Below are 16085 nucleotides of genomic sequence, written 5' to 3'. Positions count from 1 at the left end.
CCATGATCACATCCGGGACTCCGAACAAACTTCGGTACATCAAAACTTATAAACTCATAATAAAACTGTCATCATAACGTTAAGCGTGCGGACCCTACGGGTTCGAGAACTATGTAGACATGACCTAGAACCATTCTCGGTCAATAACCAATAGCAGGACCTGGATGCCCATGTTGGTTCCTACATATTCTATGAAGATCTTTATCGGTCAAACCGCATAACAACATACGTTGTTCCCTTTGTCATCGGTATGTTACTTGCCCGAGATTTGATCGTCGGTATCCAATACCTAGTTCAATCTCGTTACCGGCAAGTCTCTTTACTCGTTCCGTAATGCATCATCCCGTAACCAACTCATTTGGTCACATTTCTTGCAAGGCTTGTAATGATGTGCATTACCGAGAGGGCCCAGAGATACCTCTCCGACAATCGGAGTGACAAAACCTAATCTCGAAATACGCCAACTCAACATGTACCTTCGGATACACCTGTAGTACTCCTTTATAATCACCCAGTTACGTTGTGACGTTTGGTAGTACCCAAAGTGTTCCTCCGGTAAACGGGAGTTGCATATTTCTCATAGTTACAGTTACATGTATAAGTCATGAAGAAAGCAATAGCAGTATACTAAACGATCAAGTGCTAGGCTAACGGAATGGGTCATGTCAATCACATCATTCTTCTAATGATGTGATCCCATTAATCAAATGACAACACATGTCTATGGTTAGGAAACATAACCATCTTTGATTAATGAGCTAGTCAAGTAGAGGCATACTAGTGACTATATGTTTGTCTATGTATTCACACATGTATCATGTTTCCGGTTAATACAATTCTAGCATGAATAATAAACATTTATCATGATATGAGGAAATAAATAATAACTTTATTATTGCCTCTAGGGCATATTTCCTTCAATCCTGTGTTGCTCGCTCTGCAAAAGGCACAAGGATCGTTTACAAATATGACTAACATGCAGTCGAATTGATCAGAAACTAAAATTACCAGTAGTCTCATGAACTCCATCGTGACTGCGTTCGTTTCGAAAACCTTCTTCACTAGGTCCCAACGGTGCCGGTCCCTGAGGACGTTACGCTCCTGCGGGACGATGAACTCTTCCAAGGGGTCTGGGATGCCCAGACTCTCGCGTTCCGCATCCTCATTGGTCCATATGGACCTCTTCCCACCGTAACCACGGCTTTCGAGGTGGTGGTACCCCATGTTCCTCTGTTGAAGCCCCTTCATATACTTCGACTTTTTTGGCAGCTTCAGCCTTGCAGTCCGCCGTGAAATATTTCAAAGTGCTCTTCCATGTCGGATTATCCTTTACAATCTCGGAGTAGGGTTCCTTTTTGTTGATGACCCGATGTTTCGCCCTTGCTTTCTAGGCGGCCAATGCGTCGCTAAACTTGGTCATGGCATGTTTGTTTATCTTTTCATTGCCGGGTCCTTATCTGGATCTTTATAATCCTTTTCATTCTGGCCCGGGAACAAGAATATCTGGTGCAACTTCTTTAGGAGGGAGGGCCTCATATTATCTATCTTCTTTAGTTTCTCATCGTTGATGGTGGCGGTTGTCCGTACGATGCAGCCTATTTGATTGCCATAGCACGCGTGCGCTTCCACGGGCGCGTTTGGCTCAAAATTGCCGTCGTCCACCTCCTTGACCACCAGTCTAGTAGTCCTGAGCTTGTTAGGAAGCCGTTTCCTCTTTGCTTTCTATTCTATACTGGCTCCACTAGTTTCGGCGCCGGTCTCAGTCTCAGCATCAGTCTCGATGCCGGTCTCAGTCTCAGCACCGGTCTCAATGTCGGTCTCAGTCTTCGATGTGACAGGTGGACCCAGCAACATCAACCGTTGATCGTCGGCTTCCCTCAAAAATTCGTCTGCCGCCAGGCAGACATTGTCGCAGTCACCAGAACCATGTCCTTCATTGTTGCTGGCCATGTTTCCTATGATTAAATCTAGTCAATTAATTCTAGACCTAATAAAATGAATAATGACATAAAAAAGGCCTATGCTTTATAGGAACGTTGATGCCAGGTGCGGCAAATCCCGGGCACTCGATATGTCCTAGTTTGTAGCACAAGTCATGCCGAAATTCACGAAAAATTTTGGCATGACTTTTGCTAAAAAGTGTACAAATCGAGAACCTAAAATTTGCCGGAATGGAAATGAATCAACATTCCGGCAAAACATAGGCCACTCGGCTTCATTCCCTGGAAACAGTGTTCAAATATCCATCTTCGACACTGCAACACATGTCCAAATATACACGAGCAACCAAATGTCCAAATTTCACAAGCTAATTCAAAAACTAAGTGTAGAAGAAAATTCATTTAACTACTAATAGAACAAAATTCAGTTTACTTTAGTGCTCTATAATGATGAAAGGAAAAAAATCAGTTAACTACTAATTTCATTCGTTTAGGTTATTCATTTAACTTCACCTAATTAACCTAGCAAAACCCTACTACCCTAACTAAAAAGCATCTAATTAACATCTACTAGTACCACTACTGTCCTAACCTAATTAACATCTACTAGTATCACTATATACTACTAGCAGCACTGCTACAGCATTTTCTTCATTTTTTTTCTTAAAAAACATCTATGAAAACAAAAATCCTAATTAAACCCTACTGCCCTAACTAACTTTTGCTGTAAACCAATTTTTTTGCTCTAAACTAATTTTTGCTCTAACATCTACTACTTAACATCTTTTTCTCAAAACTAAATTTTTTTGCTATAAACTAACTTTTGCTCTAAACTAATTTTTGCTCTAAAATGCGGAGAGAGAGAGGAGGGGTGGGGGTCTTACAGAGAGGGGAGAGACTGTGGCAGGGAGGTGCTCAGCGACGGAGGCAGGGGCGGGGAGGGTGGGCTCGGGCTTGGGCAGCGGCGGTCCTGGGCAGGCTCGGGGAGCGGTGATGTCGAGGGCCGCGATGGTGAGGTCGAGGGCGGCCCGAGAGGCGGCGGCGGTGAGGCTGAGGGCGGCCTCGGGCGGCGGCGATGAGGATGAGCGCGGCCTTGGGGGTTGACAGTGAGGTTGCGGGCGTCGACGCCAGCAGGAGACAGCGGCGAATGTGGGGCGACAATGAATTGGGGAGACGGCGGCGAAGTGGAGCGAGGGATTTGGGGGAGAAGTGGTGGCCGGGGGAGGGAAACCGCTGGTTAAGTGAAACATAATGGTAGCGCGTTACTGAAAACGCGCTATAGCTAAGTTAGCTATAGCGTGTTTCAGCAAACGCGCTACTGGTATGCCTTCCTCCTTTTTTCCTTTTTCATTTATTTTTCTTTACATTTCATTTTTTTCCTTTCTCCTTTTTATATTTCTTTCATTTTCATTTACTTTTCTATTTGTTTTTTATTTTATTTTATTTTCGTTAGCAGTAGCGCCTTACAACTAAACGCGCTGCTACAACAATATTAGCGGTAGCACGGTTTCCGAAAGATCGCTACTACTATGTGTAGCCTATCGGCTTACTGGTGGGAATTTTAGTAGTAGCGCTTTTACGATGAGACACGCTACTGCTATATATGTATCTGCAACGTGCTTATTCTGCATGCACTACTGCTGTGTAGCAGCAGCGCGCTTTTTTGACAAGCGCTACTGCTAAAGTTCTGTGTATAAGGTTTTCCCTAGTAGTGTTAGGTGAAAGTTTATTTAAACTTGCTGAAAAACAGAAATTTTTGTGCTCACGAGGTTATTTTTCATTTTTTACATAAGAGTTCTTTTGAGTTTATTTTTCTTGAAGAGGATTAATATACAAATTCTTCACGTCCATCAATTTATTTCAGAATTTTTGGAGTTACAGAAGTATTCAAAATATTCAGATTGCTACAAACTGTCCTGTTTTTGACAGACTCTGTTCTTTGCGTTGTGTGCTTGTTTTGATGATTCTATGGTTTTCTTTGATGGGTTTTTGCCATAGGAAAGTTGAAATACAATAGATATAATGCAAAATAAAAATAAGAATAGGTTTGCTACAGTACTTATAGTAGTGGTTTGGTTTCTTATACTAACGGATCTTACGAAGGTTTTGTTTGAGTTTTGTGTGATGGAAGTTTTCAAGTTTTGAGTTAACTTACGATGGATGAAGGAATAAGGATAGGAAAAAGGCTAAGCTTGGGGTGCCCGAGGCACCCCAAGATAATATTCAAAGAAGTAGCAAACAACTAAGCTTGGGGAGGCCCCCGAGTGGCATCCCCGCTTTCTTCTAACAACCATCGGTATTTTACTTGAAACTATATTTTTATTCGTCACATGATATGAGTTTTTCTTGGAGCGTCTTGTATGATATGAGTCTTTCCTTGTTTTTATTTGTGTTTTAAATCTTGAATCCTTGCTGGACACACCCTTTTAGGGGAGCCAAAAATTATGCTATGCTTGCTCCTATGCTTCACTTAAAATTTTTTAGAGCCACGGATTTGCTCTAGTACTTCACTTATATCTTTTTGAGTATGGTGTGCTTTGTTAATTTTGAAGAAATGCTCTCATGCTCACTTAGCTTTATTTGGGAGTTAGTAAATTTTTAAGAAATTATCACTTGCTTCACTTAGATTATTTTGAGAGAAAGAAACAATTATGCTCATGTTCTTCACTTATATTTGTTTGAGCTTATGAAAAGCAACACATGAAAATAGTCCCAAAGTGATAGATATCCAAGGAGGATATAATAAAAACTTTCATGAAGATATTTGGACAAAATAAACTTGATTCTCAGTAATGGTTTTGAGATATGACGATATGATATGTGAGTCATGTTGATGAGTAATTGTGCTTTAGTAAGAATAATGATGTTAAGGTTTGTGATTCCCTATGCAAGCACAAAAGTCAATAGTTATGCAATAAAATTTATATCCTACTTATGGTGCATTATTCAGTGTTACTTATGCTTAATGCTTGGGTAAGAGATTTTTTCGCTTTTTGGTTGGTCGCTTCTCAATCTTTTTGCTAGCCTTTATTTGCACTAAGTATGATCACTACTTGTGCATCCAAAACCCTTTAAACCAGTTTTGCCTTATGAGTCCGCTATACCTACCTACATGCGGTATTTCCATGCCGTCCTAAGCAAATTTGCATGTGCTATCTCTAATGTTCAAAATAAATTTCTCTTTTGTGTGCTCCACTGCTCGCGAGGCGGTAAAGGGTAGCCAATATTTTCCATGGTAGATGTGTTATTCTCACGACGAGTGTTTATTCACTTGTCATTGCACGAGAGTACGACAAAGGTACTAGGGATGCCTAGTCCCGAAATGAAAAATGAATTTACTTTATGTTGGGCAATTGAAAGAACTTCAATGAATTTACTTTATGTTGAACTTCAAACCCTAGACCCGGGGGCGTAGGTTTCACTAGTGGCTTCTCTCGAGGAAAATAGCAAACGGTTGGAAAAGAATTACTGTTGGGCAATTGATAGAACTTCAAATAATCATGAAGATGAAGATGACGGTCGATGAAGATGCTTCAACCATGGTCCATACTCCATAATTGCTGGAACAGGCAGCAAAAAAGCTATAAACGATTAGCGGCGAGAGGGGCGGCTACCCAGATGGCTTATATTTGTTTGAGCTTATCAGAAGCAACACATGAAAATAGTCCCAAAGTGATAGATATCCAAGGAGGATATAATAAAAACTTTCATGAAGATATTTGGACAAAATAAACTTGATTCTCAGTAATGGTTTTGAGATATGATGATATGATATGTGAGTCATGTTGATGAGTAATTGTGCTTTAGTAAGAATAATGATGTTAAGGTTTGTGATTCCCTATGCAAGCACAAAAGTCAATAGTTATGCAATGAAATTTATATCCTACTTATGGTGCATTATTCGGTGTTACTTATGCTTAATGCTTGGGTAAGAGATTTTTTCGCTTTTTGGTTGGTCACTTCTCAATCGTTTTGCTAGCCTTTATTTGCACTAAGTATGATCACTACTTGTGCATCCAAAACCCTTTAAACCAGTTTTGCCTTATGAGTCCACTATACCTCCCTACATGCGGTATTTCCATGCCGTCCTAAGCAAATTTGCATGTGCTATCTCTAATGTTCAAAATAAATTTCTTTTTTTTGTGCGCTACTACTCGCGAGGCGGTAAAGGGTAGCCAATATTTTCCATGGTAGATGTGTTATTCATACGATGAGTGTTTATTCACTTGTCATTCCACGAGAGTACGACAAAGGTACTAGGGATGCCCAGTCCCGAAATGAAAAATGAATTTACTTTATGTTGGGCAATTGATAGAACTTCAAATGAATTTACTTTAGTTTGAACTTCGAACCCTAGACCCGGGGGCGTAGGTTTCACTAGTGGATTCTCTCGAGGAAAATAGCAAACGGTGGGAAAAGAATTAATGTTGGGCAATTGATAGAACTTCAAATAATCATGAAGATGAAGATGACGGTCGATGAAGATGCTTCAACCATGGTCCATACTCCATAATTGCTGGAACAGGCAGCGAAAAATCTGCAAACGATCAGCGGGGAGAGGGGGCGACTAGCCTGATGGCTTATATTTGTTTGAGCTTATCAAAAGCAACACATGAAAATAGTCCCAAAGTGATAGATATCCAAGGAGGATATAATAAAAACTTCATGAAGATATTGGGACAAAATAAACTTGATTCTCAGTAATGGTTTTGAGATATGACAATATGATATGTGAGTCATGTTGATGAGTAATTGTGCTTTAGTAAGAATATTGATGTTAAGGTTTGTGATTCCCTATGCAACCACAAAAGTCAATAGTTACGCAATGAAATTTATATCCTACTTATGGTGCATTATTCCGTGTTACTTATGCTTAATGCTTGGGTAAGAGATTTTTTTCGCTTTTTGGTTGATCGGTTCTCAATCTTTTTGCTAGCCTTTATTTTGCACTAAGTATGATCACTACTTGTGCATCCAAAACCCTTTAAACCAGTTTTGCCTTATGAGTCCGCTATACCTACCTACATGTGGTATTTCCATGTCGTCCTAAGCAAATTTGCATGTGCTATCTCTAATGTTCAAAATAAATTTCTCTTTTGTGTGCTCTACTGCTCGCGAGGCGGTAAAGGGTAGCCAATATTTTCCATGGTAGATGTGTTATTCCCACGACGAGTGTTTATTCACTTGTCATTGCACGAGAGTACGGCAAAGGTAATAGGGATGCCTAGTCCCGAAATGAAAAATGAATTTACTTTATGTTGGGCAATTGATAGAACTTCAAATGAATTTACTTTATTTTGAACTTCGAACCCTAGACCCAGGGGCGTAGGTTTCACTAGTGGCTTCTCTCGAGGAAAATGGCAAACGGTGGGAAAAGAATTACTATTGGGCAATTGATAGAACTTCAAATAATCATGAAGATGAAGATGACGGTCGATGAAGATGCTTCAACCATGGTCCATACTCCATAATTGCTGGAACAGGCAGCGAAAAAGCCGCAAACGATCAGCAGGGAGAGGGGGCGGCTACCCTGATGGCTTATATTTGTTTGAGCTTATCAAAAGCAACACCTGAAAACAGTCCCAAAGTAATTGATATCCAAGGAGGATATAATAAAAAACTTTCATTAAGATATTTGGACAAAATAAACTTGATTCTCAGTAATGGTTTTGAGATATGACGATATGATATGTGGGTCATGTTGATGAGTAATTGTGCTTTAGTAAGAATAATGATGTTAAGGTTTGTGATTCCCTATGCAAGCACAAAAGTCAATAGTTATGCAATGAAATTTATATCCTAGTTATGGTGCATTATTCGGTGTTACTTATGCTTAATGCTTGGGTAAGAGATTTTTTCGCTTTTTGGTTGGTCGGTTCTCAATCTTTTTGCTAGTCTTTATTTTGCACTAAGTATGATCACTACTTGTGCATCCAAAACCCTTTAAACCAGTTTTGCCTTATGAGTCCTCTATACCTACCTACATGTGGTATTTCCATGTCGTCCTAAGCAAATTTGCATGTGCTATCTCTAATGTTCAAAATAAATTTATCTTTTGTGTGCTCTACTGCTCGCGAGGCGGTAAAGGGTAGCCAATATTTTCCATGGTAGATGTGTTATTCCCACGACGAGTGTTTATTCACTTGTCATTGCATGAGAGTACGGCAAAGGTAATAGGTATGCCTAGTCCCAAAATGAAAAATGAATTTACTTTATGTTGGGCAATTGATAGAACTTCAAATGAATTTACTTTATTTTGAACTTCGAACCCTAGACCCAGGGCCGTAGGTTTCACTAGTGGCTTCTCTCGAGGAAAATAGCAAACGGTGGGAAAAGAATTACTGTTGGGCAATTCATAGAACTTCAAATAATCATGAAGATGAAGATGACAATCGATGAAGATGCTTCAACCAAGGTCCATACTCCATAATTGCTGGAACAGGCAGCGAAAAAGCTGCAAACGATCAGCGGGGAGAGGGGGCGGCTACCCTGATGGCTTATATTTGTTTGAGCTTATCAAAAGCAACACATGAAAATAGTCCCAAAGTGATAGATATCCAAGGAGGATATAATAAAAACTTTCATGAAGATATTGGGACAAAATAAACTTGATTCTTAGTAATGGTTTTGAGATATGACAATAATGTGAGTCATGTTGATGAGTAATTGTGCTTTAGTAAGAATAATGATGTTAAGGTTTGTGATTCCCTATGCAAGCACAAAAGTCAATAGTTACACAATGAAATTTATATCCTACTTATGGTGCATTATTCCGTGTTACTTATGCTTAATGCTTGGGTAAGAGATTTTTTCGCTTTTTGGTTGATCGGTTCTCAATCTTTTTGCTAGCCTTTATTTTGCACTAAGTATGATCCCTACTTGTGCATCCAAAACCCTTTAAACCATTTTTGCCTTATGAGTCTGCTATACCTACCTACATGTGGTATTTCCATGTCGTCCTAAGCAAATTTGCATGTGCTATCTCTAATGTTCAAAATAAATTTCTCTTTTGTGTGCTCTACTGCTCGCGAGGCGGTAAAGGGTAGCCAATATTTTCCATGGTAGATGTGTTATTCTCACGACGGGTGTTTATTCACTTGTCATTGCACGAGAGTACGGCAAAGGTAATAGGGATGCCTAGTCCCGAAATGAAAAATGAATTTACTTTATGTTGGGCAATTGATAGAACTTCAAATGAATTTACTTTATTTTGAACTTCGAACCCTAGACCCAGGGGCGTAGGTTTCACTAGTGGCTTCTCTCGAGGAAAATGGCAAACAGTGGGAAAAGAATTACTATTGGGCAATTGATAGAACTTCAAATAATCATGAAGATGAAGATGACGGTCGATGAAGATGCTTCAACCATGGTCCATACTCCATAATTGCTGGAACAGGCAGCGAAAAAGCCGCAAACGATCAGCGGGAAGAGGGGGCGGCTACCCTGGTGGCTTATATTTGTTTGAGATTATCAAAAGCAACACATGAAAATAGTCCCAAAGTAATTGATATCCAAGGAGGATATAATAAAAAAACTTTCATGAAGATATTTGGACAAAATAAACTTGATTCTCAGTAATGGTTTTGAGATATGACGATATGATATGTGAGTCATGTTGATGAGTAATTGTGCTTTAGTAAGAATAATGATGTTAAGGTTTGTGATTCCCTATGCAAGCACAAAAGTCAATAGTTATGCAATGAAATTTATATCCTAGTTATGGTGCATTATTCGGTGTTACTTATGCTTAATGCTTGGGCAAGAGATTTTTTCGCTTTTTGGTTGGTCGGTTCTCAATCTTTTTGCTAGTCTTTATTTTGCACTAAGTATGATCACTACTTGTGCATCCAAAACCCTTTAAACCAGTTTTGCCTTATGAGTCCTCTATACCTACCTACATGTGGTATTTCCATGTCGTCCTAAGCAAATTTGCATGTGCTATCTCTAATGTTCAAAATAAATTTCTCTTTTGTGTGCTCTACTGCTCGCGAGGCGGTAAAGGGTAGCCACTATTTTCCATGGTAGATGTGTTATTCCCACGACGAGTGTTTATTCACTTGTCATTGCACGAGAGTACGACAAAGGTAATAGGGATGCCTAGTCCCGAAATGAAAAATGAATTTACTTTATGTTGGGCAATTGATAGAACTTCAAATGAATTTACTTTATTTTCAACTTCGAACCCTAGACCCAGGGCCGTAGGTTTCACTAGTGGCTTCTCTCGAGGAAAATAGCAAACGGTGGGAAAAGAATTACTGTTGGGCAATTGATAGAACTTCAAATAATCATGAAGATGAAGATGACGGTCGATGAAGATGCTTCAACCATGGTCCATACTCCATAATTGCTGGAACAGGCAGCGAAAAGCCGCAAACGATCAGCGGGGAGAGGGGGCGGCTACCCTGATGGCTTATATTTGTTTGAGCTTATCAAAAGCAACACATGAAAATAGTCCCAAAGTGATAGATATCCAAGGAGGATATAATAAAAACTTTCATGAAGATATTTGGACAAAATAAACTTGATTCTCAGTAATGGTTTTGAGATATGACGATATGATATGTGAGTCATGTTGATGAGTAATTGTGCTTTAGTAAGAATAATGATGTTAAGGTTTGTGATTCCCTATGCAAGCACAAAAGTCAATAGTTATGCAATGAAATGTATATCCTAGTTATGGTGCATTATTCGGTGTTACTTATGCTTAATGCTTGGGTAAGAGATTTTTTCGCTTTTTGGTTGGTCGGTTCTCAATCTTTTTGCTAGCCTTTATTTTGCACTAAGTATGATCACTACTTGTGCATCCAAAACCCTTTAAACCAGTTTTCCCTTATGAGTCCGCTATACCTACCTACATGCGGTATTTCCATGTCGTCGTAAGCAAATTTGCATGTGCTGTCTCTAATGTTCAAAATAAATTTCTCTTTTGTGTGCTCTACTGCTCGCGAGGTGGTAAAGGGTAGCCAATATTTTCCATGGTAGATGTGTTATTCTCACGACGAGTGTTTATTTAATTGTCATTGCACGAGAGTACGGCAAAGGTACTAGGGATGGCTAGTCCCGAAATGAAAAATGAATTTACTTTATATTGGGCAATTGATAGAACTTCAAATGAATTTACTTTATTTTGAACTTCGAACCCTAGACCCGGGGGCGTATGTTTCACTAGTGGATTCTGTCGAGGAAAATGGCAAACGGTGGGAAAAGAATTACTGTTTGGCAATTGATAGAACTTCAAATAATCATGAAGATGAAGATGACGGTCGATGAAGATGCTTCAACCATGGTCCATACTCCATAATTGCTGGAACAGGCAGCGAAAAGCCGCAAACGATCAGCGGGGAGAGGGGGCGGCTACCCTGATGGCTTATATTTGTTTGAGCCTATCAAAAGCAACACATGAAAATAGTCCCAAAGTGATAGATATCCAAGGAGGATCTAATAAAAAACTTTCATGAAGATATTTGGACAAAATAAACTTGATTCTCAGTAATGGTTTTGAGATATGACGATATGATATGTGAGTCATGTTGATGAGTAATTGTGCTTTAGTAAGAATAATGATGTCAAGGTTTGTGATTCCCTATGCAAGCACAAAAGTCAATAGTTATGCAATGAAATTTATATCCTACTTATGGTGCATTATTCCGTGTTACTTATGCTTAATGCTTGGGTAAGAGATTTTTTCGCTTTTTGGTTGGTCGATTCTCAATCTTTTTGCTAGCCTTTATTTTGCACTAAGTATGATCACTACTTGTGCATCCAAAACCCTTTAAACCAGTTTTGCCTTATGAGTCCGCTATACCTACCTACATGCGGTATTTCCATGTCGTCCTAAGCAAATTTGCATGTGCTATCTCTAATGTTCAAAATAAATTTCTCTTTTGTGTGCTCTACTTGTCGCGAGGCGGTAAAGGGTAGCCAATATTTTCCATGGTGGATGTGTTATTCTCACGACGAGTGTTTATTCACTTGTCATTGCACGAGAGTACGGCAAAGCTACTAGGGATGCCTAGTCCTGAAATGAAAAATGAATTTACTTTATGTTGGGCAATTGATAGAACTTGAAATGAATTTACTTTATTTTGAACTTCGAACCCTAGACCCAGGGCCGTAGGTTTCACTAGTGGCTTCTCTCGAGGAAAATAGCAAACGGTGGGAAAAGAATTACTGTTGGGCAATTGATAGAACTTCAAATAATCATGAAGATGAAGATGACGGTCGATGAAGATGCTTCAACCATGGTCCATACTCCATAATTGCTGGAACAGGCAGCGAAAAAGCAGCAAACGATCAACGGGAAGAGGGGGCGGCTACCCTGGTGGCTTATATTTGTTTGAGATTATCAAAAGCAACACATGAAAATAGTCCCAAAGTAATTGATATTCAAGGAGGAGATAATAAAAAACTTTCATGAAGATATTTGGACAAAATAAACTTGATTCTCAGTAATGGTTTTGAGATATGACGATATGATATGTGAGTCATGTTGATGAGTAATTGTGCTTTAGTAAGAATAATGATGTTAAGGTTTGTGATTCCCTATGCAAGCACAAAAGTCAATAGTTATGCAATGAAATTTGTATCCTAGTTATGGTGCATTATTCGGTGTTACTTATGCTTAATTCTTGGGCAAGAGATTTTTTCGCTTTTTGGTTGGTCGGTTCTCAATCTTTTTGCTAGTCTTTATTTTGCACTAAGTATGATCACCACTTGTGCATCCAAAACCCTTTAAACCAGTTTTGCCTTATGAGTCCTCTATACCTACCTACATGTGGTATTTCCATGTCGTCCTAAGCAAATTTGCATGTGCTATCTCTAATGTTCAAAATAAATTTCTCTTTTGTGTGCTCTACTGCTCGCGAGGCGGTAAAGGGTAGCCAATATTTTCCATGGTAGATGTGTTATTCCCACGACGAGTGTTTATTCACTTGTCATTGCACGAGAGTACGGCAAAGGTAATAGGGATGCCTAGTCCCGAAATGAAAAATGAATTTACTTTATGTTGGGCAATTGATAGAACTTCAAATGAATTTACTTTATTTTGAACTTCGAACCCTAGACCCAGGGCCGTAGGTTTCACTAGTGGCTTCTCTCGAGGAAAATAGCAAACGGTGGGAAAAGAATTAATGTTGGGCAATTGATAGAACTTCAAATAATCATGAAGATGAAGATGACGGTCGATGAAGATGCTTCAACCTTGGTCCATACTCCATAATTGCTGGAACAGGCAGCGAAAAGCCGCAAACGATCAGCGGGGAGAGGGGGCGGCTACCCTGATGGCTTATATTTGTTTGAGCTTATCAAAAGCAACACATGAAAATAGTCCCAAAGTGATAGATATCCAAGGAGGATATAATAAAAACTTTCATGAAGATATTTGGACAAAATAAAGTTGATTCTCAGTAATGGTTTTGAGATATGACGATATGATATGTGAGTCATGTTGATGAGTAATTGTGCTTTAGTAAGAATAATGATGTTAAGGTTTGTGATTCCCTATGCAAGCACAAAAGTCAATAGTTATGCAATGAAATTTATATCCTAGTTATGGTGCATTATTCGGTGTTACTTATGCTTAATGCTTGGGTAAGAGATTTTTTCGCTTTTTGGTTGGTCGGTTCTCAATCTTTTTGCTAGCCTTTATTTTGCACTAAGTATGATCACTACTTGTGCATCCAAAACCCTTTAAACCAGTTTTCCCTTATGACTCCGCTATACCTACCTACATGCGGTATTTCCATGTCATCCTAAGCAAATTTGCATGTGCTGTCTCTAATGTTCAGAAGAAATTTCTCTTTTGTGTGCTCTACTACTCGCGAGGCGGTAAAGGGTAGCCAATATTTTCCATGGTAGATGTGTTATTCTCACGACGAGTGTTTATTTACTTGTCATTGCACGAGAGTACGGCAAAGGTACTAGGGATGGCTAGTCCCGAAATGAAAAATGAATTTAATTTATATTGGGCAATTGATAGAACTTCAAATGAATTTACTTTATTTTGAACTTCGAACCCTAGACCCGGGGGCGTATGTTTCACTAGTGGATTCTCTCGAGGAAAATGGCAAACGGTGGGAAAAGAATTACTGTTGGGCAATTGATAGAACTTCAAATAATCATGAAGATGAAGATGACGGTCGATGAAGATGCTTCAACCATGGTCCATACTCCATAATTGCTGGAACAGGCAGCGAAAAGCCGCAAACGATCAGCGGGGAGAGGGGGCGGCTACCCTGATGGCTTATATTTGTTTGAGCCTATCAAAAGCAACACATGAAAATAGTCCCAAAGTGATAGATATCCAAGGAGGATCTAATAAAAAACTTTCATGAAGATATTTGGACAAAATAAACTTGATTCTCAGTAATGGTTTTGAGATATGACGATATGATATGTGAGTCATGTTGATGAGTAATTGTGCTTTAGTAAGAATAATGATGTTAATGTTTGTGATTCCCTATGCAAGCACAAAAGTCAATAGTTATGCAATGAAATTTATATCCTACTTATGGTGCATTATTCCGTGTTACTTATGCTTAATGCTTGGGTAAGAGATTTTTTCGCTTTTTGGTTGGTCGATTCTCAATCTTTTTGCTAGCCTTTATTTTGCACTAAGTATGATCACTACTTGTGCATCCAAAACCCTTTAAACCAGTTTTGCCTTATGAGTCCGCTATACCTACCTACATGCGGTATTTCCATGTCGTCCTAAGCAAATTTGCATGTGCTATCTCTAATGTTCAAAATAAATTTCTCTTTTGTGTGCTCTACTTGTCGCGAGGCGGTAAAGGGTAGCCAATATTTTCCATGGTGGATGTGTTATTCTCACGACGAGTGTTTATTCACTTGTCATTGCACGAGAGTACGGCAAAGCTACTAGGGATGCCTAGTCCTGAAATGAAAAATGAATTTACTTTATGTTGGGCAATTGATAGAACTTCAAATGAATTTACTTTATTTTGAACTTCGAACCCTAGACCCGGTGGCGTAGGTTTCACTAGTGGCTTCTCTCGAGGAAAATGGCAAATGGTGGGAAAAGAATTACTATTGGGCAATTGATAGAACTTCAAATAATCATGAAGATGAAGATGACGGTCGATGACGATGCTTCAACCATGGTCCATACTCCATAATTGCTGGAACAGGCAGCGAAAAAGCCGCAAATGATCAGCGGGGAGAGGGGGCGGCTACCCTAATGGCGAGCTACAACTAGTCGATGGTGAGGCGGCACCTCCTGGCGGTGATTCAAACACAAGATCGATGGCTATAAAGGTCGCATGCATACCAGCTGAGCTACAAGCCATATCTGACCATACTGGAGCATCAATCTTAAAGAACCAAACACGCTGCGCAGATCCGAATTAGTTCAGGATTTGCGAAAGCAATTTTATTTTCAAAAACTGTAATGTTCCGTGAAATGCAAACACTTTTCAAGACTGTGAAAAATATTTTGGAAAACTATAACATTTTTGAATAACAAGAACATTTTATGAAAAATCACGAACAATTTTTTGAAACGGGAAAATTTTTCAAATTCCAATTTTTTTTGAAAACACGAATATATTTGAAAACATGACTTTTAAGAAACTTGTGAACATTTTGAAACTCTTGAAGAAAATGAAAACGTGAACAATTTTAAAAATTTGTGAACAATTTTTTAAAATAGGAACATTTTCTGAACGTTCTCAAAAATTTGGAAAGAAAACTTTCAAATATTTTTTGTAAAAACTAGGACATTTATTGAAATTCCAGAACAATTTTTGAAAATGCGAACAATTTTTCAAAATTTATGAAAAATGCGAACATTTTTTTAAACATAAACTTTTTTTGAATTTATGAACAACTTTTAAAACACGAACATTTTTTAAAGGAGGAACATTTTTTGGAAAAAATGAACAATTTTCGAAAGATGATCTTTAATAAAATAAACTTGGAAAATAAATAAACATCAAAGCGAAAAAAGATATGGAAAAGCTGGGAAAAAAACAAGCAGAAGCAGGAAAAACGGTTCCGTCGGTGTATTGTGTCGAGATTTTGACGCAACGAGCGGCGCATAGGGTTTTCCCTCAAGGGTCACTTATGATGGTACGAACAGGGCCGATCTTGAGGGGGGCAGGAGGGCGGCCGCCCCAGGCCCCCATAATC

This window comes from Triticum dicoccoides, chromosome 4A (genome assembly GCF_002162155.2).
Source record: "Triticum dicoccoides isolate Atlit2015 ecotype Zavitan chromosome 4A, WEW_v2.0, whole genome shotgun sequence".
Lineage (NCBI taxonomy): Eukaryota > Viridiplantae > Streptophyta > Magnoliopsida > Poales > Poaceae > Triticum > Triticum dicoccoides.
Note: the sequence above shows the minus strand (reverse complement) of the source record.